The 19975-nt window shown below is 39.2% G+C and overlaps 1 protein-coding gene across 1 annotated transcript in view; it reads right to left on the reverse strand.

Annotated features, from left to right (window-relative positions):
- Positions 1–19975, reverse strand: part of KCNN3 (potassium calcium-activated channel subfamily N member 3) — a 457853-nt gene that overhangs the window by 173076 nt on the left and 264802 nt on the right.

The following is a 19975-nucleotide window of genomic DNA, read 5'->3' on the forward strand; positions in this document are numbered from 1 at the left end:
ACCTACGGCACATTCACATTCTCATTGTCCTTTACTTTGATCCTTTTCATGTTCACTTCTATCCCACCACTTTCCTCTCTTTTACTATAATTCTATATTTCCTTCTCTAATTTCTTTATTGTAGTAATTATGTTATTGGGCCATGCATAGTTATTCAAGCACAGGTTACATATTACTCACAGATAAAAACCTGGGTCAATTCCTTATCTTTGCCTTCATCTTTGTCTTATTTCTTTAAGCATCTCTCCTATTATTGTTTATGTTTAATCATCTCTAACCTCTTTGTAATCACAATTCGTTGAATCGTCCACCATAGCCCACCCTGAGAAATTACTATGCTGTATTGGTTTGGATTTCCTCCTCTCTATAGTCAGAATATCAATGTCTCATTTTAAAGCAATTAGCAGTGATTCCTCTTTGTTCTTGTCACTGTGATTACACATTTGCTCTGGTCTCTCTTTTATCTACCTTTTGAATGAGTGAATACATCAAAGTCAATCTTTTTTAACCTATCCCTTGTTAAAGGGACAGTATACTATAAAATTGTTTTTCCCTTAATGTGTTTCCAGTTACATCAGTTACAGAGTATAAAATGTATGAGATTTTTTTAAGGCTTATTTGTGTATGTGAATTAGCTGATTTTGTGTTTTAAAGCCACAACCTAATAAAATGGTTTGAGCTTGTAGGTATAACCAGATCTCATTACTTTATCACATTGTGTAAATATACCTGCTTCTTTAATTTATATCTCTCCATAAACCAATAACCAATACTTGGAGAGAACAATGAAAAATTAACATTTTATTGCATTATCTCTTCTATAACCCACTGGGAGTGTAATTTCTTCTACTGAAAAACTTTCAGGATGGGTGGGGATACCACAGGCTAAATAAACTTATTCAAACGCCAATATAAGGTTAATGGAAGTACTTGTAAACAATTTAATACACTCCAGCAGGTAAAGTGGATCATTGGGAACAAATTAAAGGGAAGAACATTTTAGAGTAAACTGTCCCTTTAATAACACCCTGCTCTAGCTATATCTGGCCTTTAACAAAAATCATCCTTGAATATTTTCATAAGGAAAAAAGCAATCTGAGAATAATCAAAAACTATAGACAAGAAATGTTGACCAGGTTTTCCAAGAAGCATCAAAATAAAAAAAACATAAATTATGCTTACCTGATAATTTCCTTTCCTTCTGAATGGGAAGAGTCCACATCTGCATTCCTTACTTATGGGGAATACTGAACCTGGCCACCAGGAGGAGGCAAAGACACCCAAGCCTAAATACCTCCCCCACTTCCTCATAACCCCAGTCATCCTGCAGAGGGAACAGGGAACATTAGGAGAAATATCAGGGTGAAAAAGGTGCCAGAAGAATAAAATTAAATTTAGGGCCGCCCATCGGAGAACACGGGCGGGAGCTGTGGGCTCTTCCCATACAGAAGGAAAGGAAATTATCAGGTAAGCATAATTTATGTTTTCATTCTTAATATGGGAAGAGTCCACAGTTGCATTCCTTACTTGTGGGAAACATATACCCGAGCTCTAGAGTACACGGAATGCTAACGGGATGGAAAAAAGAGAGACGGACCCTAAATCTGAGGGCACCATAGCCTGTAAAACCTTTCTCCCGAAGGCTGCTTCAGCAGAAGCAAAAACATCAAACTCGTAAAATTTGGAAAAAGTATGTAAGGAGGACCAGGTAGTCGCCTTACAGATCTGATTCATAGAGGCCTAATTTTTGAAGGCCCAAGAGGAAACCACTGCTCTCTTAGAATGAGCCATAATCCTCAGAGGAGGCTTATGTCCCGCTGGCTCTATGCGAAATGGATGACACTCCTCAGCCAAAAAGATAAGGAAGTCAAAGAGGCCCTTTGACCCCTATGCTTCCTAGAAAGGAGAACAAACAAAGAAAGAAGTTTGTCTAAATTCCTTTGTAGCCTGAAGAAAGAACTTCAAGACACAAACCACATCCAGAATTACATTGTAAACGTTCCTTTGATGAAGAAGGATTAGGGCATAAGAAAGGAACCACAATCTCTTGATTGATGTTGCGAATTGACACAACCTTAGGAAGAAAACCTAACTTGGTTCGTAGAACAGCCTTATCAGCATGGAAAGCCAGATAAGGAGGGACGCATTGCAAGGCAGCAATCACAGATACTCTGCACGCAGAAGCAATAGCCAGTAGAAAAGGAACCTTCCAAGACAACAATTTAAAGTCTACTTCATGCATAGGCTCCAACGGAGCCCGTTGCAAAACCTTAAGAACAAGATTTAAACTTCAAGGAGGAGCATTCGAACTAAACACAGGCCTGATCCTAGCAGAGCCTTAACAAATGATTGCACATCTGGAAGCTCAGCGACCCTCTTGTGCAGTAACACAGACAGGACCAAAATCTGTCCCATCAGGGGACTTGCAAAAAGCCCTTCTCCAGTACATCCTGGAGAACAGAATAAGTAGGTCCTTCACACCTTATGATAGATGCGACGAGCAACTAGCTTACAAGCTTGAATGAGAGAAAAAATAACTCTCTCAGAAAACCCTCTCTTGGCTAGGACTAAGCGTTCAATCTCCACGCAGTCAGCCTCAGAGAATCTAGATATTGATGAACAAAGAGACCTTGGTCAGCAGATACCTGCAACAAGGTAACTTCCACAGAGGAGATGATGACATCCCCACTAGATCCGCAAACGATATCCTTCACGGCCAAGACGGAGCAATCAGTATCACTGATGCCTGCTTGATTTGAGCCACTACACTAGGAAGAAGTGGTAACAGCCGGAAAAGGTAAATTAGATGGAACCTCCAAGGCACCGCTAATGAGGATCCCTGTACCTCGACCCATATCTGGGTAGCTTGGTATTGAGACGTCATAAGATCTTCTGCTTGCAAATGGAGAGATCATTCCCCTGGATGAAAGGATTGTCTGTTGAGGAAATCCGCTTCCCAATTGCCCACACCGGAATGTGGATCACTGACAGTGAACAAATGTGGGTCTCCGTCCACTCCAGAATCTAAGATACTTCCCTCATAGCTAGGGAGCTTCTCGTTCCCCCCCTGATGGATGATGTAAGCCACTGAGGTTGTATTGTCTGATTGGAATCTGATAAAATGGGACAAACTCAGCAGAGGCCAAGCCTTCAGAGCATTGTATATTGCCCAAAGAGCCAAAATAAGATTGGGAGGGAGCTTTCCTCCTGAGTCCATAGGCCCTGTGCCTTCCTGACACCCTAAACAGCTCCCCATCCTGATGGACTCGCAACCGTAGTCACAATCACCCCGGATGGTCTTAAGACGGACGTCCCTTAGGACAAGAGATCCGGACAAAAACACCAAGAAAGCGATTCTCTCGAACGGTAGTCCAGAGAAATCTGTTGAAACAGATCAGAATGATCGCCGTTCCACTGCTTCAGCATGCACAGTTGCAACAGTCTGAGGTGAAACCTGGCAAAGGAAATTATGTCCATGCTGGACACCATGAGACCAATCACCTCCATACACCGAGCCACAGATGGCCTTAAGGAGGGTCTGGAGGGCAAGACATGTTGAAGGTAGCTTGCAACGTCTCTGGTCTGTTAGAAATATTCTCATTCTATTATAGTACCCATGAATTCTATCCTAGTACTTTATACAAGAAAACTCCCTCTATATTTATATTCCATCCATGGGATCGAAGAAGACAGAGGAGAGATTCTGAATGGTCCACCCTTCGAAAAATTTCTTGGAGCCGTAGCTAGACCAAACGGAAGTGCAATAAACTGGAAGTGCTTCTTAAGGATTGGTACGTGAAGGGAGCATCCTTAAGATCTATCGTGGTCATGAACTGCCCCTTCTCGAACAAGGGGAAGAATGGACCTTATTGTCTCCATCTTGAACGAGGGGACATTTAAAAACTTGTTTAAGCACTTTAGGTCCAGAATCGGATGGAAAGTCCCCTCCTTCTTTGGGACCACGAAAAAGGTTTGAATAGTATCCCAAACCTCTCACTGCGATAGACACCAGAACTCCTAAGAGGACAGATCCCGTACGCACCCCAGAAATACTTCCTACCTATCTGGTCAGGAAGACAGGAGAGAGAGGAGGAATCTGCCATTGGGTGGGTGAGACTTGAAACCTATCTTGTAACCCTGAGCTATGACCTCCAGGACCCATGAATCCTGCACGTCCCTGAACAAAGCGACTGAAAAGAGCAACAGTCTTCCCCCTACAGAATCCAGAATAGGACCAGGGACCACCCATTCATGCCGACTTAGACTCGACGGGCTTCTTGCTCTGCTTGGATTTATTCCAGGACTGAGCCTGCTTCCAAGAGCTCTTGTTTTGCTCCGGGTTAGCGGAGGACTGCTGACATGGGCTTTATCAGAACGAAAAGAAAGAAAATTGTCCCTTAGACTAGTTCATATTCTCTTGCCCCCTGTGACCATGGAGATAATTTAATCCAGGCCTGGACCAAATAAAATGATTCCCTTAAAGGGGAGGGAAAGACGTCTAGACTTAGAAGTCATATCCGCAGACCATGACTTCAGCCAGAGCCCGATGGGCCTGAACAGAAAAAGCTGAAGCCGTAGCATTTAGGCGAATAATCTGTTTATTAGCATCACAGATAAAAGAATTAGCAACCCTCAACGCCATAATTCTTGCCTGAATAACGTCGAGGGGACCCTCCCCCTCGATCAGATCCCGTAAGGAGTCGCACCAGTAGATAGCTGCTCCAGCAACCGTGGCAACAGCCACCGCCGGTTAAAACAAATATCCAGTATGCTGAAACATCTTTCTTAAAGGGACATTAAACACTTTGAGATGGTAATATAAAATAATAAATCGTATGTATAAAAAAAAGTCATCAATATACTTTCATTAATTATTTTGTCCCCTTTTCTTGTAGAGGGATAAGAATGTAGGGTACGCACCTCACTGGAACTCCTCAGAGGTGGACGACTCAGTGATATCAAACATGTTTGATATCACATTATCAAGGCATATGGCACATAATTGAGAGGGTGGATCTAAGGCCTCCTCACAATATAAACAGGAATTACTCAACTGCAGAAATAAAACAATCTTATTTTATTAAAAAAAATGGCACCTTATACCCCAATAGCTAGGGCACTCACCACCCACTATGTCCCAGACAGAACAGAGATTTATGATACCTCTCTGATAGACACCCGGTTAGGAAAGAGGGAATGAATCACATGGTGCACAATGCAGGACTGTCACTGCTAAGAGAAAAAGCGCACCAAGCTTATAAGCTGCACAGCTCTCAAAGTGAAAGTGAAACCTGTATATTCCATAACAGCCTTTGAGCCCATAACATCTCACACATAAAAGCAGCATAAAATCAAACATATAAGATTAGTCCCCACTGTTCAATAATCCCCCTCAGAGATATTAACCCTTGATTCTATACAGATAAAAGGAGTCACACTGTGACCCTGTCTTCTTGCGTTATCATTAATGTATAAAAAATGAAACAATCTTACGAGAATCTATGCCGTGGAACAGTAACACAGTCCTTCAAGCTTGACAGATAGTAACGTTGCTTCTGACATGGACTTGAGTGAAGAAAGCAGGCAGCGAAACTCGTTAACGCTGATTGCTTATGGAGCTGTTAATATGAGTCGGGATGGTTTCACAGAAAGACTTTCATCCATGCTCTCACTGAGAGGCTGACAGGACTACTTAAAACTCCAGTCCCATCTTGAAGAGTACTACCCTTCATAAGAGACTACTACGAAATCTTCTAGCACTTCTCTGCCAACCTCCTGTGACGAAAGGCAAAGAATGACTTGGGTTATGAGGAAGTGGGGGAGGTATTGAAGCCTTTGGCTGGGGTGTCTTTGCCTCCTCCTGGTGGCCAGGTTCGGAATTGCCACAAGTAAGGAATGCAGCTGTGGACTCTTCCCATATTAAGAAAAAAATTGATTTAATGAAAATGTTTTGAAAAAAATATTAACTAATTTCAGCTTAATATTGCCTTAAATTTTAGCCGGGTGGTCGGTAAAATCAGTTGGTTGGTGTGCCCATTGTATAGGTCCTTGGAAAAACACTGGAAGAACATGAATTAGTAGGAGACTAGATCACTTGTACAGTCTTTCAACAGGCGTATAGTACTGTAAATGCCTCCTCTGACTAAAATAAAAATCCTGATTGGTGCAACTAGTCATTCACACCCTGTCAATAGTTACCCTACAACCTAATTTCATTCATGACTCCCTTTCATAGTGTGAAATCATTACTAGTGTGATCTGGAGAAGAAACTCAAAACATTGTGTGTCAGTGTGACTTAAATGAGATTGTAATATAAAATGTTTAGGTGTAGTTAAAAAAAACTTTTTAATATACTTTCATTATGTCCTATTTTTCAGTAATTTAACTCCCCAGACAGCAACAATTAAAATAATACTACTAATAATAATAATATAAAAAAGGATGCTAAAAATAAAAAATACAAGGAAAACCATGTGTTCCATTCTTAAATGCAATGTGTAAGATCATAGATGTATTACTTAGATGTGGGCAGTGGCATCTAAAAACGAGTGAGTTTCAGTACTGACTGTGTTGCTGCAGTGACTCACAATTCATGCCCAGAGCCATCCTTAAAATCCCATAGCTCACTCAAAAAGTCTGCAGAGGCTCAATCAAAATAGCATCAAAAACTGGCAAAGCTCAATCAATCTCTCACAAAGAACCATTTATAAGAACCAAAAAGGGCATCTCACAAATAGAAATGAATACTACAAAAACCCATCAGGCGCTTCTTACGAAGTCTCTTATGGCCACGTATAAAACTCTGCTCAGATATCTGCAACTTAACTACCAACAGGAAAAATACTTCACCCAGTACTGGGAGGAGAAGTGGTAGAACTTTTGTGGTATGGGGGGCAGAGCTGAGTAGCCAGGTTGTAACTAGAAAAATATGGAGCAGAGTCAGGGTTGTGCTGGGCATATCTTGGTGGGATTTGTCAATCTGAGGATTCACCATATCAAACAGCAGAGTTCCCAAACATCTTTCCTATTGTGCGATTGCCACCTGTTAGGAGCTCTGTCCTGTTGTCCCTCCTACAGCAATATTCCCCAGAGGGTCATTGTTTCTCTAAATGAAGCTTGAGATCATACACAGAATGTTCACGCCCACCCAGGAATTCTAAACACTACATTAACAGGAAGACTAGGTCTGCTCAGACTGATCTGATTTCTCCCTGAACCACCAGTCTCTAAATTGGAGCAGAGAGAGAATTTTAGGTGAGCATGGGAACACAGCCTCAGTAATCTGGATCATTCCACGCACTACAGGAAGGCGCTCTGCTCTAGCTGTCCACACAAAGACAATTATCATCAGTCACAACTTTCAACAAAGCTCAAGGACCAGCTCAATGACCCTAATTTGTTTCAAATATGGATACACTCCAGGCTCATGTCATTTTCCTATTCAATTTAAAGGGGCAGTACACTGTAAAAATGTTTTTCCATTAATGTATTTTCAATGACTTCTTATACCAACTGCATTCTCAGTTTTATTTTTGTATATAAAGTAGCTAGTTTTCTGCTTTAAAACAACAGCCTATTACAATGGGTTGAATTTAAAGGGACATTATACTCTTGTTTTTTTCTTTGCATAGATGATCTATTTATATAGCCCATAAAGGTTTTTTTTTAAATAGATAGTTTTGCTTATTTTTAAATAACATTGCTCTGATTTTCAGACTCCTGACCAAGCCCCAAAATTTTAGGAGAATTCCGACGTATACCTACTCCAGCTTGCTCCTGTTTGTGTAAAGGCTCTGTTCATATGCAAAGGAAGTGGGGGGGGGGGGGGTCTAATATTTCTCACTTGCAGTGGGTGTTCCAGTAACCTTTCAAACAGAGCTAAACTGGAAGCTTCTAAGTAAGTTTTAAAACAGTATTATACTATATTTTAGGAGAATTCCGACGTATACCTACTCCAGCTTGCTCCTGTTTGTGTAAAGGCTCTGTTCATATGCAAAGGAAGTGGGGGGGGGGTCTAATATTTCTCACTTGCAGTGGGTGTTCCAGTAACCTTTCAAACAGAGCTAAACTGGAAGCTTCTAAGTAAGTTTTAAAACAGTATTATACTATATTTTATATCAGTTATCAGTATCTGTGCATATTATTCTTTATAGTAGTGTCTATTACATGCAGTTATATTAAAATTTGTGTATACTGTCCCTTTAAAGGTAATATCAGGGTCCGGAGAGAGTAGCACACTCGGTAAAGGGGAACTCCAATCTCTGTTATAGAGGGTGTAAGACCAAAGGTACATATATACATATGTGGTGGGAATGTCCCAAGGTTAAAAACATATGGGATCAGACCTCAGACCTCTTGTCTAACCTAATTGGAGACCGAATAATCATCAGTGCCCCTCAGGCTTTATTAAATACTAGAACCCAGGGATACAATTCCCACATAAATACTTTTCTCAGAATAATCTTCACTACAGTTAGGACCACAATAGCCAAACACTGGAAGACAGCAGTACCGACATGGTCGGAGGTAACCAACAAATTGGCCGGTGTGTACACTATGCATGAGACAGCTGCCCACTTACAAAATAAGATGGACACTTTTGGGAAAATCTGGTTCTACTGGATAATGGGGGGAGCTGATAGGAATTCCTGATAATCTACACAATAGAGTGAGGCTGAGAAGGAGCAACAGACATAAAGTATAGCACAAATAAAGACATGACTGAGATGACCAGAGACAGGAGGTTGAAAATTAAGCACATAGCATTCTGACAGGTTTATTGTTATTAATGTTAAAATTACATATGCTTTTATTTTTGTTACTTTTGTATACTTTTGCCTTATTTTTGTATTGTATTTTCACAAAAAAAGAGGAAAAGAAAAGTGCAACTGGACTGCCGAGGACCCGACAGCGGACTGGGTCTCTTATTTTTGTTCAAACCTTTCTATGTCATCATACATTGTTAAACCCGGTGTGGGTTGGGTCATTGGTGGCCTAGATTTGTTACATGTACATTTATTTTGTTGTGATGTCTTGCACTCAATAAAAACTATTTCAACTAAAGGTAATATCAGATCTTATTATGTTATTACTTTGTGAACACAGACTTGCTTCCTTATCTTAAATTTGTCTGGAACACCAAAGCTCAATACATAGAGAGAACAATGGAATTATAATTGTATTACTTAACTATCCTGCACCCCACTGAGAGTGTAACTTCCTCTGCTGGCTGTCAGAATAGGTTAGGATACCACAGACTAAATCAGCTATTTCAAATGCTGAAATAAGAACAAAGGAGCTACTTGTAAACAATTGAACACACTCTAGCAGGGAATAATTTAAAGGGAAGAAAAAATTTGGGTGAACTGTCCCTTAAGGAAGTTTACTGTGAAATCTCATGAGATTATAGTGAAATCTCATGAAATCACAGCAAAGCATTGCATGACCTGCTGATGCTGATTAGCTATTGTGTTTTTTTCCCCAACTTGCAGCTTTACAGCATCTGCAGCATAACTGTTCACAGAGCACTTACTCTGGTGAGCTGAAGAAATTATTAGTTAAAATATCTTCCCTTTTTACATAGAGATTCTCAGGTGATATTTTCTTGTCAGCTTTTTACAGTTATGCTACATCACTTTCAAGTCCCTTTAAAGCACAGGAAAATAGATGAAATCTGCAAGAACGTATGGATGATAATGAATCATCCAACAATGAGTAAGCTTATCATTACTTCCCCCAATGCATTGCCTCAGCTCCTGAACAATTAGAATAGGCCCAGTGAAATATAGTTATATGTGTTTAAGATTGCACATGGCTATTCCACTATTAGATTATCATGCAGACCGATTTAACTTTCTTAATAGGGCACTATTTTCTGCTGCAGATGGCATGTTCAATATTGGTATTCAATTTACCACCTTTGTAACTCATCCATCCACAATGAATATTTTATATTGCTGTGATAGTGACAAATGCACTACACACCCTACTGAGATGAAATCCCACATTTTAGGAAAAATAGCACCTAAAGACAACTTGGCTAATGGGTAGAATATATGAATATAACATAGAAGACACAGGCTGGTAATAGTGAATGATAATTTAGACTAGATTTGGTCATGACAAACTCTTACATAGGATATGTATTTCATATTGAACATACAACCATGCTTGGCCAGAAAAGACATGACAAAGTCATGATGCTTAAAGTAGCATCCAGATAATGATATACTGAGTTCTGCAATACATATTACTTGAACATTTGTAAGTGTTCATGAGGACACTGGAAACCCGAAGGACAAACAAACTGAAAATTGTCTTTCTCATCATGCAGTCAGAATGCTGATAAGCAGTAGCTACTGTAATATGATATGTATCTGAGGACCACCACCATATACTCTTTTGGAAAAATGATACTGATTAGCATCAAAAGAGATTCAATTCAGAACTTTCATGTTTGTTCAATACACAATTTCAAAATACAGTTTGCCACAAACCTTTTTTTTTCTTGGGAAACAGAAGCAAATGGAAGTATAACCTGGTTTTGCATTACTGTGTCAGAACTCTATGAATATCTTTGGATTGAGAAAAATAGAAACAATTGTGAAATATTGTCTAATATACAAAATCTACAAAAAACAAATATCCGACAAAAGAATATATGTCGGCAGAGCATTCTTGAATTCTATAAAGGTAACTTCTTTATCACATAAAAAAAAACCTGAAGTTGAGGCATCAGAGACTTCTACAAACAACAGACTTGCTATCTGCACAAAATTAGAAAGTATGCCACTCACTATATAGCCAAACAAAAACTATGCCCAAATTCCTATTCCTTATGCTACTTGCCCTTGCAAATGATGTAGAGTCTAACCCTGGTCCCCCAGCAAATTCCATTCCTAGCATTCCAGCTAAAAAAGGCCTCTCCTTTGTGCACTGTAATATACGCAGCTTACTTCCAAAAATCGATGCACTACAAGCTTGGTGTTTACAATACAAGCCAAAAATCATTGTGATCTCTGAATCATGGCTAACTGCAAAAATACCTGACTCTTCCATTGCAATACATGGGTATTCATGCCATAGAATTGACAGAGCAAAGAGAGGAGGCGGCATTGTAATTTATGTTGACAACTCCACAAAGTTCACCGCCATACAAAAATCTAGCTCTCCTGCCACCTTTGATTTCCTTTCTGGCAAAATTGAGATCCCGTGCAGTAAATCAATCATTGTTGCAGGAATCTACCGCCCACCTAGCTCCCCTGTGCATTCCATTTCGGACATAGCACAGCTCCTTAGTGAATCCATAACTCAAAACCCAAAAAGTGAAATTTTGTTTTTTGGAGATTTTAACATCGATTGGCTGAATCCAAAAAATAACAGTCGTCACTCGCTGTTTAAATCTTTGCAGCTAACACAATTAATCTCCTCCCCAACTCGCATAAACATCAAAAGCCATAATCATACCCTGCTTGACTGGATTCTCTCCACTTCTCCCGACCGAATCCAGGAGGCAGGTGTTCTCCCTAACAATTTCAGTGACCACTGCTTAGTGTACTGTGTGCGCAAAATAAAGGCTACTAAATCCTCTCCCAAGGTTAAAATCACCAGGTCCTTTAAAAAATTTAATCTTCAATCATTTCTAAATGACATCAAGAACCTCCCCTGGCACAGATTAAACCTAATCCCAGATCTAGACTCTGCAGTTGAATTCTTTCAGTCTGAACTCCTACAAGTTTGGAATTTACATGCCCCGCTGCGTAAGGTGAGAGTAAAAGGAGCACACTTGAATTGGATCACAGCTGACCTCATTCAAATGTACCAATTTTGGGATTCATTGTGGTCAAAGTTCAAGCATACTGGCTCTATGAATGATCACTGTGTATATAGACAATGGCAAAATATATGTACTAAACAAACAAAATTGGCTAAGGCACAATATTTCTGTGAAAATCTGCACAATAATATATCTAACCCTAGAAAGTTTTGGAAACTCATAAATAACTTACAAAATCCACCAATCCACTCCCAAGCCTCCACTGTCAATGTGGATAACCAAAACCTGGAACTCCCCTTAGAAGTAGCAAATGCCTTTAACAATTATTTTGTCGGATGCTCCACCACCCTGATTGACAAACTAATAAATGGCACACATCCTGAAGCTACAAATGTGGATCAGGCCCCACTAAAACAGCAAAGACCCAATATAGAGAAGTTCAATTTTAGACCTGTACCATTCAATGTCATTAAGAAACACCTCAATAATCTAAAAATGAAAAACCAGTCAGGACCTGATTAAATCCCAGCAATGCTGTTGAAGCTCAGTGCGCCGGAAATTGCTAAGCCTGTCACAACCCTAATTAACAAATCCTTGGTGTCTGGATACATACCCAAACTCTGGAAAACTGCAAGAGTAGTGCCTATTCATAAAAGTGGGGAGTTAACCTTGGTTTCTAACTATCGCCCTATATCATTGCTCCCTGTATTGTCAAAAATCTTAGAAAAATGTGTCCATACGCAATTATGCGAGTATTATCAACTTTCTAACTATCTGACCCCTGATCAATCAGGTTTTAGACCGAATCACTCCACTACAACTGCCCTCCTAAAAGTTTGCAACGACATCCAAACTGGCATGGAACAAGGAGACCTAACTGGAGCTATTTTCCTTGATTTTGCTAAGGCTTTTGACACAGTGGACCATGACATACTACTTCTCAAACTAAAAAACTCTGGTATTGCTGATCGCCCGTTAACCTGGTTTAAATCATATGTATCGGATCGATCACAATATGTCTCTGTTTCTAACAGTGACTCCCTCTCCCAGTCACGTGTGGTGTTCCCCAAGGTTCAATTCTCAGCCCCCTACTATTCACATTATTTATAAATGATTTGCCTAAAGTCTGCAAATCCTCAACTGTACACATGTATGCAGACGACACGGTAATCTATGCAAACAAATGTGATCTGCCGCAGCTTGAAGCAGTGCTGCAAGACCAGTTTCACAGAGGTAGAAAAGTGGATCTCGAAAAACAAACTCTTCCTAAACACTGACAAAACTGTCACAATGATCTTTGGAACGGGACCTAAATTACAAAAATTACAAAATTCCCATCTTCACATCAAAACAAAATCCAATTGCACGCTGACCGCAGTCCACTCTTTTAAATACTTAGGTATGTTGTTAGACCCCAATATATCTTTTGGACTCCACATAGAAAAACTTGCCCTGTACAGAAACAAATCTTGCCTCAGCCCTACAGTAAAGGAAAAGATTGTACAGCAAATGCTGATACCTATCTTGGATTATGGGGACATAGTATATGCACCTGCTCCACAAACTCACCTTAATAAACTAAATACATTATATAACTCGTTCTGCCGCTTTGTGCTACAATGTAACTACAGGACCCACCATTGTGACATGCTAAAAGAACTAAACTGGCTGTCGCTGGACTCCAGACGCACCCTCCATCTTTCCTGCCTTGTCTTTAAGAGCCTTTCTGGGAAGCTCCCACCCTACCTGAACAGAATGCTCTCCCCTGTTATTCCCACCTCCTATAACCTCCGATCCAATAACAGCACATTATTTAGCTTGCCTCAATACAAAAAGAAAGCAGCTCGATCCTTTTCCTACAGAGCGCCACAATTATGGAATGACCTCCCTCACACTTTAAAAACTTCCCCAAGCCTAAAATCCTAAGAGATCCCTCTATACATATCTCAAAACAGAATGCTCCTGTCATGGTTGATTAAATATTTCGTACCTGCTCTATGTTAAATGTTTGCATATATTGTGTATTATTATTGTTTTTGTATTTTATTGTACCCTATTGTATCAATGCAATGTTTTGCGGTCCGAGGACATACTTGAAAACGACAGAAATTTCAATGTATCCTTCCTGGTAAAATATTTTATAAATAAATCTTGAAAATTGAGATTGAAAACACGGCTGAAAGGAATGCAATATGCTTCGAAATCAATCAAGCTAGGCTCTGTCAAAACAGCATATTAACCCCAAAAGGAAGTAAAAAATATTTGTTTTGAAACTGGCATCTGTTCCAAAATGCTGCAACCTAAACACAGTATTGTTAATATTATCTGCCACCATGCCAAGCTTCATTAGGTATGTAGTACTAGTGGCTTTACAAGGGTCTGGCATAGCTGGGTCTAGCATAGCCTTGGTATACCTACCATGAGATGTTTTATTAGGGATGGCTTTGATATTAAAAGACATAGCCACTAGGGTGTGACATATTGTACTTTAAAAAACTAAATTGTTCTCTTAATGTTTGTCTCCATTTTTCTATCCATAGGATCTCAAAATGGACCAGGGTTATCAGTATCATCATTTGTAACCTTAGGAGAGTGATCCAAATAAGATGAATATAAAGTGGAATATGATAATATAATGAATATTTCTTGGGTTTGCTATATTCAGCTGCTCTATTCAGTCTGAAATGCATCAAGGTATGAAGAATAGGTAACTGAGGCAGTTGGTATGCTTCTGAACAATTAGATGAGATAGATAGAACTGTCTCAAGAATATAGAGGGAAATTTTCACAGCCTGAAAAATATGAGCAAGCATGGATAAGTAAAATAAAATGAAAAAGTACATGTATGCATATAATTGCAACATAGTACAGTATTGTAATTGATACTTATTCGTTATGAATACATTAACTCTGTTAAAAGTGTTGTGACATCATATATGTTAATCAAATGATAACATGTGAGATATATATATCTTTAATGATTAACACCTGATATTAAATCTAGTAATACCATTCTGTTAGTGCTTCTACTAGTGCTCCTGTTATGGCCTTTGAAGAACGGCATTAGTTGAAATACTTTTTGTTGTCAATGGAGCTTAATGAAGCAATTCGAGGACAAGTTGTTCCCCTGAATGATGAAAATTTTTACCAGTGCCAAATTACAGCTAACCTGTATATTTATAAGGCAGCAGTACAATGCACACTAAAGAGGTTTTCTGAAACCAAATAATTTTCATCCAAAGCAAGACCAAACAGACCCAAAGTGACCACAACTTAAGAAGACCAGTATAACAAGCTAACAAGAATACTATCTGCATCTACAATCCAAGCCTAACTGAACCAGGAACACAATAAGCAACCGCACAGTCAATTAAAGACAACTGGCAAAGTGTTATCTTCATGGGAAGGCAGCTACCTCTAAACTACTACTTTGTTGAGAAAAAAAAAAAACAAGTTTAAATGTTTTGCATTGGCCGCACAATTTGAAAATATCACTGAAGGTTGCAACAAATAGTGAAGGGTGAAATAAATCGTTTAGAAACTGCATCCAGGACCAAGCTACCAAGCTGTATTATAATATATCTAGCACTGCTCTGGCTAAGAAGTAATAGGTACACATGCACAAATATGCATTGCATTAGGAAGAGTATGACAAGGACATCAACAAGCAAAAGTCTCAATTATGCGCTGGCCTGTCATGTATGCACAGAATTACCTGATAATGCCTATTATTCCAAAATATATCTAACAATGGAAGCACAGGTATTTATACTTATGTTTCTCAAATGCTCTGCCTGGCATTTCTACTTCTGATGATAAATCAAACTGCAGTGATCCTCTGGGCCAGGGCAGACACTTGCTGGGCAGATTTTCTGCAGGTGTGGTATGAAATGGCCTTGTTGAAGGGTAGTTTCAAATGTCTGTCACTTGACTCGACAGGATGAGGGCAGAAAGACAAAGATGACATAATTGTGGAATGCATTACCAAAATTCTAAAGTAGAATGGAAGCCAAAAGGTAGCCAAAATAACCACTTGAAATAAGGAAAGTTTAAAGCAAGAATTAAGCACAATCAGAGTAATAAAGTGTCTCAAAACTATTCACAACATAGTGAATCTGGATGAACATTGCAAAATACTAAATTGACAAAATATGAGAACTGTAAAGAAGAGCCACATCAATTACATTAGGAAATAACACAGATAAGCCCAATGGCCCCTTTAACCAGCAAAGGCCCAGTGTTAAACTCCTGACACAATCATTCAGTATCTTCTGATTCAGTGACTTAAATAATGTGTCATTCTTTCAAAAGTAACACATCAACTTGCTCTCTGAGTTAACAAAGATAACCTTTCTCTTCTATGCTCAATACTAACCATAGATGTTCTTCACCTTTTCTAAATTTCTTCCCATTCACTGCTGAAAAATCTTTTTTTAATACTTATTCACTTTACTTCTGCTAACTCTGACCTCATGACTCATGCATCCTTGTTCAGCTTAGGAGTCTCATCAGCACCAAATACACCCCATGATCAGCAGGGAGCCATACATCATTTTCACTTTTTGCCACCTTCCTTTGAAATATACAAGCTTAGAATATATACATCAGTTATCTTTTCGTACAAGTCCATCTCACAATATTTATCAAGCATAATTGCCTATTAATTTCACCTTTCATTTAGCAATAGTATTGCTACTTTCATCCATGACAACTGCTCTTTCAACTTTTAACGTTCAACCCCTACTAGATATCCCCCAAACCTTGCCCTCTTCGCCTTCACCTCTCTATTAACCAAGCACCTACTCTCACGACTCTTACCACTTAGTATCCACCTGTACAATAAACTCCCTACTTTCATCATCAAGAAGACATTCTCACCATCTCCACCAAGCACCTGCTGTCTTCACCTTTCAATACAAGACAAGGATCTATACTATCCACCAAGAATCTAGGCTTACAAGCTTCGACTTTCAGTAAGGCTGAGTTTGCATTAATGAAAATTATTAACATGAAACAATATAAATGTAAATAATGTATGTATATATATATATATATATATTTTAATTTACACCCCTATAAACAAAATTAAAAGGGCCTGACCATCTAAAACTCTCTGCTCTGGCGAGATTATCTTAAAAGCCTTGTCTGCGCTGTGAGGTCCCTCAAAATTTTTTAGAAAGGCAAAGTTATGCAGAGTTCTGGATATGAAGAAGAGACACATATAATATGTTTAACCCCCCCCCCCCCCACACACACACACACATTTCCATGATTTCTCTTCTTGTCATCAAGTTTTTGATCATCTGGCACAAAAACAGAAAGATGTTTTTTTAAGCAGTGCTGTTCCACTATTGTAACATTCAGTACACTTTGCAGCCTCCTTACATGGAGTGTAATAGGCCAAATGTATTAATTAAGCCTCTCTGTTATACTTGCTAAATAGGCGTTGGTTACAAGTAGAGCGCTAATTTAGCGCTTTCGCTAAAGTGTTTACTGCGCTAGAAGTAAACTTTTTGCGCTCTTTGGGTTGTGCTGGTTTTACAAACTGAAAGTAAAAAGTTATCAATCCAGCACTAACCAGATGAGCGCAAAAAGCCGAACTTACACTATCGCGATAACCTATTCCCCCATAGAAGTCACCCTATTCATGCGCTAACCGGAATCGCCATAAGACCCCTACTCTAATAACCCATAAACCGACACATAGCCCACCACAAAGTCCCCACTACACTATCAACCCTTAAGCCGACAGCCCCCAACATAAAATAACCCACTAACATATAAACCCCCTAAGTTAACCCAAAATAAATAACTACCTTTAAAAAAATAAAAATTTAACTGTGAAAGTAAAAAATAAATCTAATCTTACCTTTAAAAAAACAAAAAAACCTACCGTTACCAACCCCCCCCCCAAAAAAAAAGCCTTACATTACTTAAAGGGACAGAAAACCTTAAAGTCTTCTTTCATTATTTGGATAAAACAATTTTAAACGACTTTCCAAATTACTTCTATTATAAAATTTGCTTAATTCTCTTGTTATCCTTTGTTAAAAAAACAGCATTTCACTACTGACTTGTAGCTGAACACATCTAGTTAGCAAATCACAAGAGACAAATGTGTGCAGGCACCAATCAGCAGCTAACTCCCACTAGTATAGGATATGTACATATTATTTTTCAACAAGGGATGCCAAGAGAATGAAGCACATTTGAAACTAGAAGTGAATTTAAAAGTGTTTTAAAATTGCATGCTCTATCTGTATGCAAGTTTAATTCTGACTTTCCTATCCCTTTAAAAAAAAAAAAAATAAGATTACAAAAAATAACAAACCCTAACATTAAACAAAATTACCGAAAATAAAAATGAGTTATGCATATTCTAAAACCTCAAAATAAAAACCCCTAACCCAAAAAAAAAAAAAAAACTATTTTAAAACTAAACTACAAATCGCCCTTAAAAGGAAGAGTCATTGGTAAGGGATTGTCCTAAAGTGATCAAGCTCTTTTTGTGATAAAAATGTACACCTTCTAACATTAACCCCCCCACTAAAAACAACTACTCTGAAAAGAGTATTTGGCTGGAATTGCCTTAAACTGGCAATTAGCTTTTTTGCTCGCCAGTGTAAAAAAAATAAAAACTCCCTTATCTTAAAAAAAATAATTTAACTCAGCCTATAGAGAAAGCTTTCATTCTATTGGCTGTAGAGAAAGCTTTTATTTCATTGGCTGATTTGAATTTGAACATGAAAAACAGCCAATAGGAATGCAAGGGTACCCCTATATAAAAGGGGTACCTCACATTCAAAATTTAGTGTGCGACTGGTGACCACATGAAGAGAACCTCCGTGTTGAAGCTTTGAAGATGGATGAAAATCACCGCCGCCACTGCTGCTGCCGGGATGAAGATAAGAAGATGGACCGCCGCTGGGATGAAGGACAACCATTTGTGCAATCACATTTACTTTCAACTTGTAATACGAGCGCATATTACCATTCATCGCTACCCATAGAAAATGTAGGGATAGTAAATTACCGCAAGTTCGCACAAACAAATTTGCAGTAATTTGAACAGCACGGATCTCGCGTTCACGCTCCTCGCGCTAACAATAGCACTCCACTTGTAATTTGGCCCTAAGTAGTTTAATGCCACAAAGTTTATAAATAATAATAAAAACATAAATTATGCTTACCTGATAATTTCATTTCAATCGAGAGGAGGAGAGTCCACGGCTTCATTCATTACTATTGGGAATTAAGAACCTGGCCACCAGGAGGAGGCAAAGCCACCCCAGCCAAAGGCTTAAATACCTCCCCCACTTCCCTCATCCCCCAGTCATTCTGCCGAGGGAACAAGGAACAGTAGGAGCAATATCAGGGTATAAATGGTGCCAGAAGATTAATTAAATTTAGGTCCGCCCATCGGAGCTACGGGCGGCAGCCGTGGACTCTCCTCCCCTCGATGGAAATTAAATTATCAGGTAAGCATAATTTATGTTTTCCATCTAAAGGGAAGGAGAGTCCACGGCTTTATTCATTACTGTTGGTAACATATACCCAAGCTCTAGAGGACACTGAATGAAACCGGGAGGGTAAAAGGCGGACCCTAATCTGAGGGCACCACAGCCTGCAAAACCTCTCTCCCAAGAACAGCTTCCGCAGAAGCAAAAACGTCAAACTTGTAAAACTTTGTAAAAGTGTGTAAGATGGACCAGGTAGCCGCCTTACAAATTTGCTCCATAGAGGCCTCATTCTTGAAGGCCCAAGACGAAGCCACAGCTCTAGTTGAATGAGCCGTGATCCTCTGAGGAGGCTTATGTCCCGCTGTCTCATAGGCCAAGCGAATCAAGCTCCTCAACCAAAAGGACAAAGAAGTAGAAGATGCCCTCTGCGCTTCCCTGAATACACCACAAAAAGAGATGTAGACTGTCTGAAATCCTTCGTAGCCTGAAGATAGAACTTTAAGGCACGAACCACATCCAGGTTATGAAGTAACCTCTCCTTAGAAGAATAAGGGTTAGGACACAAAGAAGGAACAACTATTTCCTGCTTGATGGTACGGTTAGACACAACCTTGGGAAGAAACCAGTGCGAAGTACAGCCTTATCCGCATGAAAAACCAGATAAGGATGCTCACATTGCAAGGCAGCCAATTCAGATACTCTGCGTGCCAATGCAATAGCCAACATGAAGAGAACCTT

Source organism: Bombina bombina, chromosome 1, assembly GCF_027579735.1.
Source record: "Bombina bombina isolate aBomBom1 chromosome 1, aBomBom1.pri, whole genome shotgun sequence".
Lineage (NCBI taxonomy): Eukaryota > Metazoa > Chordata > Amphibia > Anura > Bombinatoridae > Bombina > Bombina bombina.